The sequence below is a fragment of the Patella vulgata genome, chromosome 5 (assembly GCF_932274485.2).
Source record: "Patella vulgata chromosome 5, xgPatVulg1.2, whole genome shotgun sequence".
NCBI lineage: Eukaryota > Metazoa > Mollusca > Gastropoda > Patellidae > Patella > Patella vulgata.
The window spans coordinates 1354215-1367771 of NC_065883.2; the positions used below are offsets into that span (position 1 = coordinate 1354215).

Genomic DNA, 13557 nt, shown 5'->3' on the forward strand with positions numbered 1-13557 from the left:
CACTGGGGACATCGAGGATGGCTCAAAACAAGCATGCTACACATATAGTCCGTGTTTATGTCGAGTGGACGTTAAACCCAATGTCTCTCTTCTCTCCCCTATGATAATAAATTTTATTCGTACACCAAGTAAAATACATACATATAAAATTATATACAAGTTCTCAATTAATACAGAGTTGATTATTTCATTTAATTATATATATTCAGATGGTGAACAATCTCTTAAATCTATGTATTCTCGTATAGCATTTCCTATTCTCTCATCATTTTCCTCCCGGGAACTTTTATCGTGACATTCTATTTTATTTACAATACTAGCAGGATACCCGGCTTCGCTCGGGGGTCATAATTCCGAAACCGGAAGTGGTAGACTAACGCCACAAGGCCTATGTTACTCCCCGGTCCGAGCTACCCCTATACCCCAAATTTCAGACTCGGGGCAGACCTAGTGTAGCCGCCAACCCCGAACAGACAGACAGATAAACGACAGTAACAAATATATATATAGATAGATAGATAGATATTAAATAATGACTTACGTTCTAAATTGTATTTTGTTATATTATAATGAAATAATAAGTAACTGATATTATTGCACGTAGTATACTCTTTTCATGGGTCTATTTTTAATCCGAATGAATTCGGCCCGGGGGATTATCAACCATTGATAATATTTTGGTTTTTTTTCTTAAAGGCTCGATGCATCATTTGCATTTTCGGTAAAATTTCAACTTTTTCCCAACATACTACACACTAAATATGTACTCAGATTGATTATGTAACATTTGATTAAAAAAATAAAACCAAAATATCAACTCTAAATGATCACCTGACTTGAAACATTCGGATGTAAACTAGGCCCATCAGGTTTCTCCGCTACCAATACAAGATGGCGGCGTTTTATTACACACAGGCAGCATTGATCTTTAAAATTTCAATTTATCATAACTTTGTAAATACTAAACGAAATTAACAATGTTTGGACTGAAATACTTATAAGAGATGAAGCCAGTTCGGACCAGAACAGTAGGACGTTAAACCCCATTTCAATTCATTTCATTACATTGACAGTTGAAATGCGATATACAAATATGTCGTTGTTCAAAATTTACTCATAGCACACTCACTCATTTCATATTTTTTCAAGTCAATTTGGGATCACGGTGGCTAAGTGGGTAAGACGCTGGCTCATTAGCCAGAAAGTCAGGTGTTCGATCCGTGCATTGGCCGAGAAAGTTCATACAGATTTTCCGGCGTGGTTTCCCCTTGTCAGTGATGCAGGACAGAGGGCCTGGCAAGGACAGCTGTCTAGTCGTTCGGATGGGACAAAAAAACGAGGCCCCGTGTACACATTTGTGTGCACGTAAAAGAACCCTTGACAATTGGAATTCGATATAAGAGTAGGCGATAGTGCCGCTGTCCGGGCAAAATGTCCCTCATTGCACACTGTATGGCATATGCCCGTCTTCATTAGCCCAGTATAGGAGCAGAACAGTAGGACGTTAAACCCCATTTCATTTCATTTGAGGGATGAAGCAACACTTTGCAAGGGATTAATGTAGCGCATGAAATCTTTAATTAAACATCGCCAGTAAATAACTAAATCAATTGAAGAATATTTTAGCATCCATTACCCCCTGAGATAAACCCTAAAACAGAAATTACCATTAACTGAAATAACTCCGAAGGATAGTGAGAGTGAAAACACAAGATAGCATTTAGATGCATACACGAAAAAACATAATAAATCTTTTACCATTACATCAGTAATGAATTAAATCGTCTCTATTTGGTATAAATACATGGATACTTTGTTGTCACCAGACGTTTCAATATTTGATTTTAATTTATTAATTTTAAATCATGTTACAAACCAGCACCTCCTCTTATTTCATTTGTATATAACTTATTTACTTTATATGACCGTCACCATCATTTTATAGTATGTACATAGCAGATCTGTTTAGATGTTTTATATACTTTGTTGTCTCCAGTCGTTTTAATATTTAAAGAGATTTTATCTTCTGAATAATGAATAATCATGTTATAAACAAGCACTTCCGCTTTTTCATTTGTCCTAAATAGTTTGTATATAACGTATTATTTTATAATATAGCAGATCTGTTTATTATATTCCTTGTACGAGGAGACGGGTGATATGCCTGTTAGTTGGCTATAAACCACTTACATGTACTTGAGAAATTTAAAATGAGTGAGTGTGCTATGAGGAAATTTTGAACTACGACCTACTAGTATATCACATTTCAACTGTCAATGAGGGTTTTTTTTGACGTGGACGGCAATATGTACACGGGACTTCTGTTTTTGTGACATCCAAACGACTATACATTGTACCTTGCCATGCCCAATGAATTTTCTCGGCCAACACCGGGATCGAAGACGTCGGGACGTCCAGGTTAGAGAGCCGACGTCCTACCCACTGAGCCACGGTGGCTCCCTCCTATCTTTCAGTACCAGCTGGCCAATGAAGACGGACATCCGCCATGCAGTGTGCTGCTCCGGACATTTTGACCCAGGCAGCTGCATTTCAGCCTCTCAAGGCCTCCTTTACGTGCACGTCAATGTGTACGCGGGACTTCGCTTTTGTCCCAACTGAAGGACAAGACGATAATTTGTATTGTATAAAAATATTTAATATTAAATAATCTCAAATTATTATTAAGGAGAACCTATCTTATAGCGTCACCTCAACAGAAGCCATTACAACTTATCACGTGACCGTAATTAATTAACATGTAGTCAATCAAGTTCATTGATGGTTTATATGACGCTTAAGACAAATATTTATGGAAGCCTATTGCGACCATTTTATAAATATAATCTCCATTTATGGCTAGGTCTAATTGATAAGGCCAACTTCAAGTTTGCTCAAAGGTCACGAGATGTAAACAGGGTTAGCGCTAATCCCAACCCTGACCCTTGACCTTACCCTAACCTACAATCTCGCCAACAATCACGTGCCCTAACCTTATTTACATTTCATGACACTTGACGAAAATTGAGCTGGCCTTAACAAATATATTAAGCCCTCCTGTTATTGAATTCATGTTATTTGTCTGCGATATTACCAGCGGACGTTAAGCGCGCAAGAGAGAGTGAGAGAGAGAGAGAGAGAGAGAGGGGGGGGGGGGAGAGAGCGAGCGAGACGGACGTTAAAGCGAGAATTTCAAATTTTCTAAGAAAGTCAAAACATAATTATTTCTGTGTCTTTTGCTCAACAGGTTATCAAGTCGCTATTATACGATCATGGGCTCTCTGAAATTTACAACGCATCCTTTGTTTGCCAGATACTTCTCAAATGTTTGCACTCGATTATATGGTAACCGTTTTATAGTCAATTCACGTCAAATTAATATTTTATTAGTTTATTAATAGGCGGTCTATCGTTGGAGTCGATACTCGAAACTTTCTTATCAAGAACATTATAAATTTTCTAAGATTATAATTTCTATGGCAAGATAAGACCGTGCCCCTGGTGATAAGATCATTGTCAATAACATTAAATGTACCGTGAGACCCTAATAACAATGAACACAAGTGGACACTAGTTCTCTTTTACTGGTTCGTGATTCGGTCCATTGGGTGAGGTGATGCTATTCCTATCCGGAGTTTTAGATTTTCACAGAGAGAGAGAGAGAGAGAGAGAGAGAGAGAGAGATGCTACTTTCTAAACTGCGAAAATATAAAATGATGAGAATTATAAGGAAATACTCTAATTGAGGAGCACATAAAAAAGAAATTGACCAATTTCCCTAAATTGGGCCCCACACTAGAAAGAGGTCCCACAGCTCACTAACTTAAACTTTTTCCAGGCTGCCAAGTGTGGCTATTTTTTCATATCCTACTGTTGCAATGTATTCATATCCTGTAACTTCCAGCATTTTCTACAGCCGACCCTATTGAAGAGTGTACGTACAAATATATCAGGCTACTTAAACTGACCCCCCCACCCCTTGGTCACCGTAATAAAAATCCTATATATATGTCTCAAAATTTCTTCAAATTCTTCCTACATCGACACCTTCAAAATAATACCCATATGTTAGTGTAAATTGTTTTTATTAAAATAGATCATCTGTTATTTACACCAGGCAACTGTTTAGATTATTTTAAACAACTGGTTAATGTGGGTCAAGTATTAATTAGTTGAATTATATAATTATTAATTAGAAATAGGTCAACTAGGGGCAATAATCCAGATTTCTTGTTTAAAGATACATTATGCAAGAGCTAAATCTTCTTATTGCAGGTTTTTCTTTATAGGCTGGTAAAAGACGCTCCAACATGGGGAAAAAATCCGAAACAAACTATTTTTGCTTTTTATACGCCAAATTATCTACAATCCTTGTCGGTTTTTCGTCCCATCCGAACGACTGGACAGCTGTCCTTGTCAGGCCCTCCGCCCTGCATCACTGACAAGGGGGAACCACGCCGGAATATCATCTGAATGAACTTAGTTTCCAGCAATAATGAGGTAGTATTTAGTAGTGTTTTATTAGTAGTGGGTAAATTTGCTGAACATTTAGCAACATGTTTCGTGTGGTTAGTAAATGAGCTAGTGAGGTGGAGTGGGGCAATTAGGGACTCCTGACAGTTTTCCCCATCACTGAAAATATCTGGCAGTTGGCACTTTTGATGCACGTGACGATCCTGAACATCATGCAACAAATTTCATGCAATTAGTAAATGTATAAGTCTTGCTTAGCTGTTGGGTGGGGCGGTATTTGACATCTTTACAATTAGAATTTACCAATATGTGAATTTACTGATTTTGTCATGGTCTAATAGCGGAGAAGCATTTGTGATTCACAAATATATTCTGAACGTGCCAAATAAAGTGACGAAAATATTTTAAGTCGAAAGGGTACGAAAACTAGAACGCCTGTAACGTTTCTTGATCAAGGGCGATTTTGGTGTGTTCTTATCCTGAAGTTGTTATCAAATAGACCTTTCATAAAAACCAAGAATCATTTCTTTTGGATTTTTTCTCCAAGTTCACGTAAATCCGAAGCTATACTACTAGCATATTAAGTCTTAAATGTTATATGAATTATTATTTAGACATTTATTAACATAACAAGATCATATTCAAATATCGATGCGATCGAATGGCTCCGATTTTAAGTAAATATAGATTAGAACGGCTCGACCATTTAATGATTTGATTAAAAAAGCCTCGAATAACCAGCACCACGGTTACGATAATAAATATTCGATGCAAACATATTGTCATAACTGCAAGTACTTTGAATGAAATTTTTAATATATTCATTTTGCATTATCTATCTGTGAACTATTACAGCAAAAACGGCCAGTTCTTAATATAAATCTTACATAATGTATCTTTAATGTCCGGTCATATCCGTTTGAACTTATACTGACTGATTGTTCTACAAACACTTGAAGGAACTAAAACAATTAGAATGAAATGGGATCCTAGTATGAAATATTTATGGTATAATGAACATGTTAAAATCAGTACACGTGTCGTGTATTTCTACCCATCAAGACAGTACAGAAGTAATTAGTAATGGCTGATTCACAATGGACAAAATAATAATTAAACAAAAAAAAACAAAAACAAAATACAAAGAAAACCGATATAAGAGGCCATATCACCGCTGACCGGGAAAAATTCCCTCACTGCACACTGTAGACCCATCTTCATTAGCCTAGTCAGAGCAGAACAGTAGGACGTTAAACCCCATTTCATTTTATTTTCTAGTATAATGCTAAAACCTCACATAGAGTCTTTAAGATATCGTGACTGCGCGCAAAAGTCTGATGAAAGCATTTCTGTCGTTCTATGTTTATATCCTGTTGAAATCATCCCCACCCATCCGTTCACTGATATACGTCTAGGTTATAAATATAGTGTGGATATAGACATGGTAAATTCTACACCAAAAACACATTTATAATAAAAACACAGGAGAAAGGTTAAAACACAGATAAACACATGTTTACCACGTGCATGTGACCTCAATATAAAATTACCAACTTTAGAAGCGGATTGAACAAAGGGAGAGAGAGATAGAAATGGGGTTTAACGTCCACTCGACACAAATTATGTCATTTCGGGACTAACACATGGTTCAATTTTATTTCAATAATTCGCTGGCGCGTTGGGGTCTTTAGCAGTGGGAGGAAACCGGAGGACCCGGAGAAAACCCACGAGGTTGGACAGGCGACCCTACTCCTTGTCACGTACACAACCAGGGAATCGAAACCCCGTTAGTTGACTCAATGACAGACCTTATGATACAGCGCGCACGTGCTAACCATTCGGTCATCCAACTCACAGGATTGAACAAAGGGTATCAGTAAATGTCATATATTTTTGACAAGTTATGAACATTGCAGGCGGGAGCCGCGGTGGCTTAGTGAGTAAGGTGTTGGTTCTCTAACCATGAGTCCCCGGGGGTCGATCACGCTGTTAGTCGGGAAAGTTCCGCGGAATTTTCCAGCGTGGTTTTCCCTGGCGCAGGGCGGAAGTCTAGACAAGGGACAGCGTATAGCTATGAGCGAGTTTTGTGAAGAAATGACTTAAAATACTATAATAACAACACGTGTTAATGTTTGTTGAAGTTAATATAGCGCACATTATTACACCTTTGATGTATGGGGGTTGGGTGGCCTGTCATTGAGTCAAGTGGCGCGGTTTCAATTACCCGCTTGTATGTGGCAAGGAGTAGGGTAGCTTGTCCAACCTCGTGGGTTTTCTCTGGGTGTTCAAGTTTCCTCCCTCTGCCAAAGACGACTACACGGAGGTTGGGTTTGTACCGATGCTATATCATGGCCATCAGGAGGTCCCGGGTTTATACCGATGCTATATCACGATTATGGGCTTGGCATGTGAATAAATTCCTAAATAACGATTTATATATAACATTTCGAGCCAGACCTGCAATAGGTTGATTTTCCCAAGATTACATAATATATGTTTAAAGTTGAAATATTTCAGGAATGTGAAATAAATGAAAACCACGTGGTTGATAAATAAACACATAATTTAATTCTTATCTTGTATTTTCACATGTATCGTCTTTAATTAAAACATAGTTTGTCTGGAAATAGTTCGTGAACCCTGGGTGTGGTCACATCAATGAAATGAAATGAAATGGGGTTTAACGTCCTACTGTTCTGCTCCTATACTGGGCTAATGAAGACGGGCATACGCCATACAGTGTGCTATGAGGGAAATTTTGCCTGGGCAGCGGCACTATCGCCTATTCTTATATCGAATTCCAACTGCCAGGGGATCTTTTACGTGCATTCCAATATATACACGGGACCTCGGTTTTCCGTCTTATCCAAAGGACTAGACAGCTGCCCTTGTCAGGCCATCCGTTCTGCACCACTGACAAGGGGAAACCACGTCGGAAAGTGGTCATGTCAACATCACATATTATTATAATGAATCTTTATATTGATGATGCGTTCTCTTCACCATAATAACCATGAAACTTTATCCATATTCATATTTTGCCTGTAAAACCTCTTGGGTTTTCTCTGGGTCCTCCGGTTCCCTCCCACTGCTAAAGACCCCTACGCGCAAGCGAATTATTGAAATAAAATTAAACCATTTGTTAGTCCCGATATGACCTAGTCTATGTCGAGTGGACGTTAAACCCCATTTTTCTCCTACTCTCTCTCTCTCATATTGATATTTAATCATTTATAATTATTGTATTTTGCATGTGTGGAGATGAATGCATTTATTTTATTCAAATATGTAATTACTACTATATAAATGTAGCAGTGAAAACCTTTGATAATAACTAAAGACTGGAACTATCCTTGAAATTATTTATTACTGGAAAACATTAAACGTCATATACGAAGAACAGCACGTCCGACAAACAGAGTAACTGTCCTAGAAACGGGACGAAACCTAAAATAAAGACGAAAGATTAACAAAAAAGACATTATAGTAAAATAAAACAATAAGACAGTAATGAAACTCATTAATATGTCAACTGTCAACCGTCTGTCATTCGATTAGTAGCTTAACATTTAATTAATTTAATTAATAACGAAGGATTAATTGAAACAAGAATAATAGAAATATTTAATTGAATGGATGAATAATGCACGAACAATTGAAAGAATGAAACAGAAACAGTTTATAAATTTATCACCGTTATAGAAACACGGGTTTAAAGGAGCTAAATCGCTAATATTTTGGACCTACAAATTGACACAAATGGGTCGCAACGTATATAATAATGTAATATGAATGTAAATAAACTGATTTACATTCAATCGTTTCTGTTTTTACTCTAATTTCAAAGCAGTTATGTTCGAAGTCTCAATCGAATGGCAATCTCTAGCGACTGGTTATTCCAGTCTACACTGATAGTATTTATTGCGCATGCTCTCCAGATAAGAATATGGGGGTCACCGTTTGACATGACTTGTGGAATACATGTATGCCTAACCTTGTTCCTCGGGTCGCTTGTTACGCATTATGGTACACGATTCGTGTACCAATCGTAAAAAGTTTATTTTGTCTTAAATATTGGATATCAGAAGCCCATCTTTTTCCGGTAAGACCACAACACCAATGTTGATTAATATTGACAAATAATTCGTGTTTTCAATGTCGAAGGTTTTGGATGATACTGAGTTAGAGACTTAGGTACTTTAAACCAGTAATTTTGTTTAGCTATTGTTCTGAAAGGTGCAGTGATGTGTCGAGGTTTAAACCAGTAATTTTGTTTAGCTATTGTTCTGAAAGGTGTAGTGATGTGTCGAGGTTTAAACCAGTAATTTTGTTTAGCTATTGTTCTGAAAGGTGTAGTGGTGTGTCGAGGTTTAAACCAGTAATTTTGTTTAGCTATTGTTCTGAAAGGTTTAGTGGTGTGTCGAGGTTTAAACCAGTAATTTTGTTTAGCTGTTGTTCTGAAAGATGTAGTGATGTGTCGAGGTTTAAACCAGTAATTTTGTTTAGCTGTTGTTCTGAAAGGTGTAGTGATGTGTCGAGGTTTGTGGATACCCGGGATCAACTCTTTGATTACATGGTCGAGTATAGGGGGCTAGTACTGAGATAGGATGATGTCTGGGGCCGAACTCCTTGATTCGATTCCATCAAGACTTCAGTATATAGGGGTCAACTCCTTGACTCGATTCTATCAAGACTTCAGTATATAGGGGTCAACTCCTTGACTCGATTTTATCAAGACTTCAATATAAGGGCTACTCCTTGGTTAGTTACATTCCATCAACACTTCAGTATAGGGACCTCGTACTGAGAAATTTGAGAAACAGATGATATAAACTTTTTATTCAAATTAAGTAGAACAGCTTGTACAACACAGTTAACAGCGATAATTAAAAAAATTACTCTTTGATTGAATGCCTCCGTAAATTGAATGCGCTTGGACACCTCCCCACCCCACCACGCCAAACCCATGGACGACAGACAACAGACAGGCAGGCATACTTGTTCTATATTTCTTGTGAGATTAATTCAGATGCCACGGGTGTGATTGTTTTCGTTATCAGGGGCAGGGCGGTGTAGTGGTTTAACGCGTGCGCACTAGATAATAAAGTCTGTCATTGAGTCAGGTGGTGTGGTTTTGATTCTCCGCTTGTACATGACAAGGAGTGGGGTCACCTGTCCAACTTTGTGGGTTTTTTCCGTGTCCCCGGTTTTCTCCCACAACTAAAGCGTATTATTGAAATAAAATTGAACCATATATTAACCCCGAATTGACCTTGTTTGTGTCGAGTGGATAGTTTTAGCAATCCAATTAATAGAACTTATAATTGACAGGGGGAGATAATCCCATCAATGATGTTGTTTTGATCTGCCTGTTAACGTCTATTAATCCGTCCATCAATCATCATTCGGTACCCTTCAGGATTAGAAGCTTAGTCTGACATCACAGGAACAGTGTGGTAAGATGACGTTAATCGGTTCAACTTCAATCGGTTCTAATACCAAGGGGCGGGAGAGAGAGAGAGAGAGAGAGAGAGAGAGAGGGGAGGGGGGGGGGTAACGTCCACTCAACACAATTTGTCATTAACGTTGAAGTGTTTACCCGTGAGGTGGAGGGGTATTTAAGACCAAACAGCTCTATATTCGTGTTCTTAGTCCTTATCTCTTAATTCACAGTCCTTAATTCTTATTTCTTCATTTGTTGTCGTATTTCGACATTTGTACAGTAAAATTAACATTTGTATCTCGAAATCAATATTTCTTTTACAAATCAGACATTTGTCATCAGATTTGTTAAATGTATTTTAATTGTATTTCAATATAACGATAAAATGTATTTTAGAAAATCAAAACTTAGCCTACATTTACATTTCATCAGAGAAATATGACGAAAAACAAATCTGGAACAACAAATTTCTAAATACAAATCTCCAAATACAAACCTTGCAAACCATTTCTCCCAAAACATTTCTCGAAATTCATCGAACCGGAATATTATGAGGACATGAGCGGAAATCAACCCTGCATACAATAAGTCACCATACAATAAAGGAGAATCGAGCAAGCATATATACAATCAGAAAATCGCTCGATGACCGCGACTTTAGTGGGATCACGTGCGTGTTATGTCCCTCTCTCTCTATACATTGGTTAATATGATCTAGCATTAAATAAAATATAAAATTAATTGAAAGTAGTCTATTTTCAGAAACGAAAGAGGGCTTTATCTCTTCTAAATCATGTAATCTCTCTCTCTCTCTCTCTCTCTCTCTCTCTCTCTTTATTCATAACTACTGACATTTTATATCTCAAGGGGAGGTAAGCAGCTACAACTCTGGCATGGATTCATTGGCGCAGGCGCACTAACCAGGAGATCCCGGTTTCGAACCCGTTCCAGGTTGGATCTATTTAATAAGGCCAGCTCCAAGTTTGGTCAAAGGTCACGAGATGTAAACAGAGCTAGCGCTAATCCCAACCCTAACCCTGGACCTAGCCATAACGCTTACCCTAACCCTAACCTACCATCTCGTCAAATATCACGCGCCCAAACCTTATTTACATCTCAGCGACCTACAGCTAGGCTTAAGAATTAGACCTAGCTCCCGTTCCTCGTGATTTCCCATTGTCGGTTGTGCATTACTGGAGTGGGGGGCGGGCTAAAATCAACAGCGTCTAGTAGATCGGGTGGGACGATAAACCAAGGCCTCGTGCACCGAGTTGAATGTAAATAAAGTAATTTACATTAGTTTCGTTACATAAACGTTACGTGACGTTACGTGACGTTACGTGACGTTGACATGGGAGCAACATGACGAGTTTTTATGATCAAACAAGTTTTTTGTGTGTGAAGATCAACTTTAAACGTGTTATTTACAATTTATCGTGGTTAAGACGAACGGTAAGACATGATGAGATGGCGGTTTATGTAATAAGTGTAAATTTACTGACTTCATCTCAACACAAGAAACTAACCCCTGCCCCCACCCCACCCCCTGTACACCATGTTTGTAAATATAACAGGGGTGTGTAGTAGAGAAATTTGTCTGTTTGGACGATCAATTATATTTTGGGGTGAAAATCGTGTTTTGTGAGTTTTTGTATAGGACTTTTGTTAATTCTTGATAATTTACGCATTTAACAATTAAATAACTGTTGATATTTGGTAATGTTGCTATAACAACGTGTTGTCTAGGTTACTTATTACTTTTATGCTCCAATCGGGATAATAAAAAACGGGCATGCGCATGCAGTGTGCTATGAGCGAGATTGTGACCAAACAGTGGCGTTTGGGCCTTCGAATTCCACGTGTTAGGGGCTCTTTTACATACACGCCAACGTGAACATCCGATCGACTAGACGATATTCCTTGCCAGACCCTGAAGAAACCGAAGTACTTTCTAGACCAGCGCCAGGATCGAACTTGGAATCACCTAATTAGTGTACCGTCTTCATTAGCCCAGTCGGTGCAGAAAAGTAGGATTTTAAACCCCATTTCTTGCTTTGTTTACATAATTAATGAGTCGACGTCTTACTCCATGGAATTACAAGCTTACAATAGAAATTATAAACATCGCCAACACCGGTGGTAACGTGACAAATTGTAAACATTGCCAACGTGTAATAAAACAACATTGGGAGGTGATAACGTCACAAACACTACGCTTGGTTATATTCCTAGTTGATATAATACTAGTTCATAATTTTATATGTCAACATTGAAACATTCGTCTATTGCTTGTTGACGCTCTGATTGGCTAGAAAGTTATACACGGTTCATGTGAGGAAGACGCCTATTGATTTATGAAAAGTTGGATGAGTTTGATGAAGCAAATGTATATATCAAATGAAATACAATTGAATGTTAGTTCCGAAATGACCTAATTTGTGTCGAGTGGACGTTACCCCCACCCCCTCTCTCTCTCTGTATATATATATATAAATATATATATATAAGATAAGATAGTCGGTAACGACATACCTTAAAATAAGGCTGTCTGTTAGTATAGGCCCACACTTACATTCTTTTATTGGAAATACCTTCCCGGGAATGCATCTTTAAAATAATATGGCGAAAATGACACGCAAAGCCAAACATGTAAACTGACAGATATCAGCAGAGTAGCAGAAGATGGTGAACCACTGGAGATAAAAATAGTGAAGACGACAGAGATTTTTAATGAAAGAAGACTTGTATTCTAGTGTTGCATTGATTGCCTCAAGTTGTTCTCGAGACGTATCGTTAGACCATTGTTTGTTCTTGACATGACATCAATGTTAGCACCCACTGCGCACTCCATACCATATTTGTAGTACGTCTGCTTTTTGGTTTAAATACGTCGGTTTTGTCAATCACGTTGCATAATGGATTCGATTGAGCGAGGAATTCGTCGTGTAGAAAAGATCGGAGGTTATCAAATAAGTTGAACATATTTTGATATGATGTTGTAGGTTGAAGAGGAAAGATGGTGTGTACTGAAGGATTCATGTGGTTATTTGTGGTTATATAAATACAACAATCCGATCAGATACTAATTGTGTTATTTGGATATCATTGTGAATCTGTAATAGTCTGTTATTTGATTCCATGGACATCAGTTTAGTATTCATATTGGAGACGATAGTCAGGTTCCTTATCACGTGTCAGTGACGCCATTAGTTATATCAGTTACGTCATAATATGCTATTTGAGATCAGTTGTGTCAAGTTAAGGGGATTAAATATGTATTACAATCGGAAGTGAAGGATAAGTGACATTTAAAATGCCAGTCACGTGATATGCTATATGAGATTTTGGTGTAATGTTAAAGGAAATACTTGTTAATATAAACAAAAATTACAACCGGAAGTGAAGGATAAGTGGTATGAGATGTTTAAGATGTCAGTTACATTATTGTTAGATGTTGTAGGAATATTAAGCATATTCTGTCTTATGTACGACAACCATCCATACTACTACTAGATAGTTGGCGTTAGGAAATTTGATGTCAAATGGTATCACGAATTGGAATCAGTGTTTGGGCCAAGTCTGTTTACGAGTAGAATGTTTGTCTAAAAGGAAGTGACGTCATATTTAAAATGTCCAAGGTACCG

At 37.7% G+C, this 13557-nt stretch overlaps 1 protein-coding gene across 2 annotated transcripts in view; it reads left to right on the forward strand.

Moving 5' to 3' along the window:
• The window catches only part of LOC126822746 (carbohydrate sulfotransferase 1), a 35691-nt gene that overhangs the window by 4524 nt on the left and 17610 nt on the right, over positions 1-13557 (forward strand). The window contains exon 1 of one of the 2 annotated variants that reach the window (XM_056101238.1): positions 12603-13551. The exons of the other annotated variant lie outside the window; for it this stretch is intronic. The gene's annotated coding sequence lies outside the window, so the exon portion shown is untranslated. Of the gene's footprint in view, positions 1-12602; positions 13552-13557 lie in introns of those variants that run through there. 2 annotated transcript variants of the gene reach the window in all.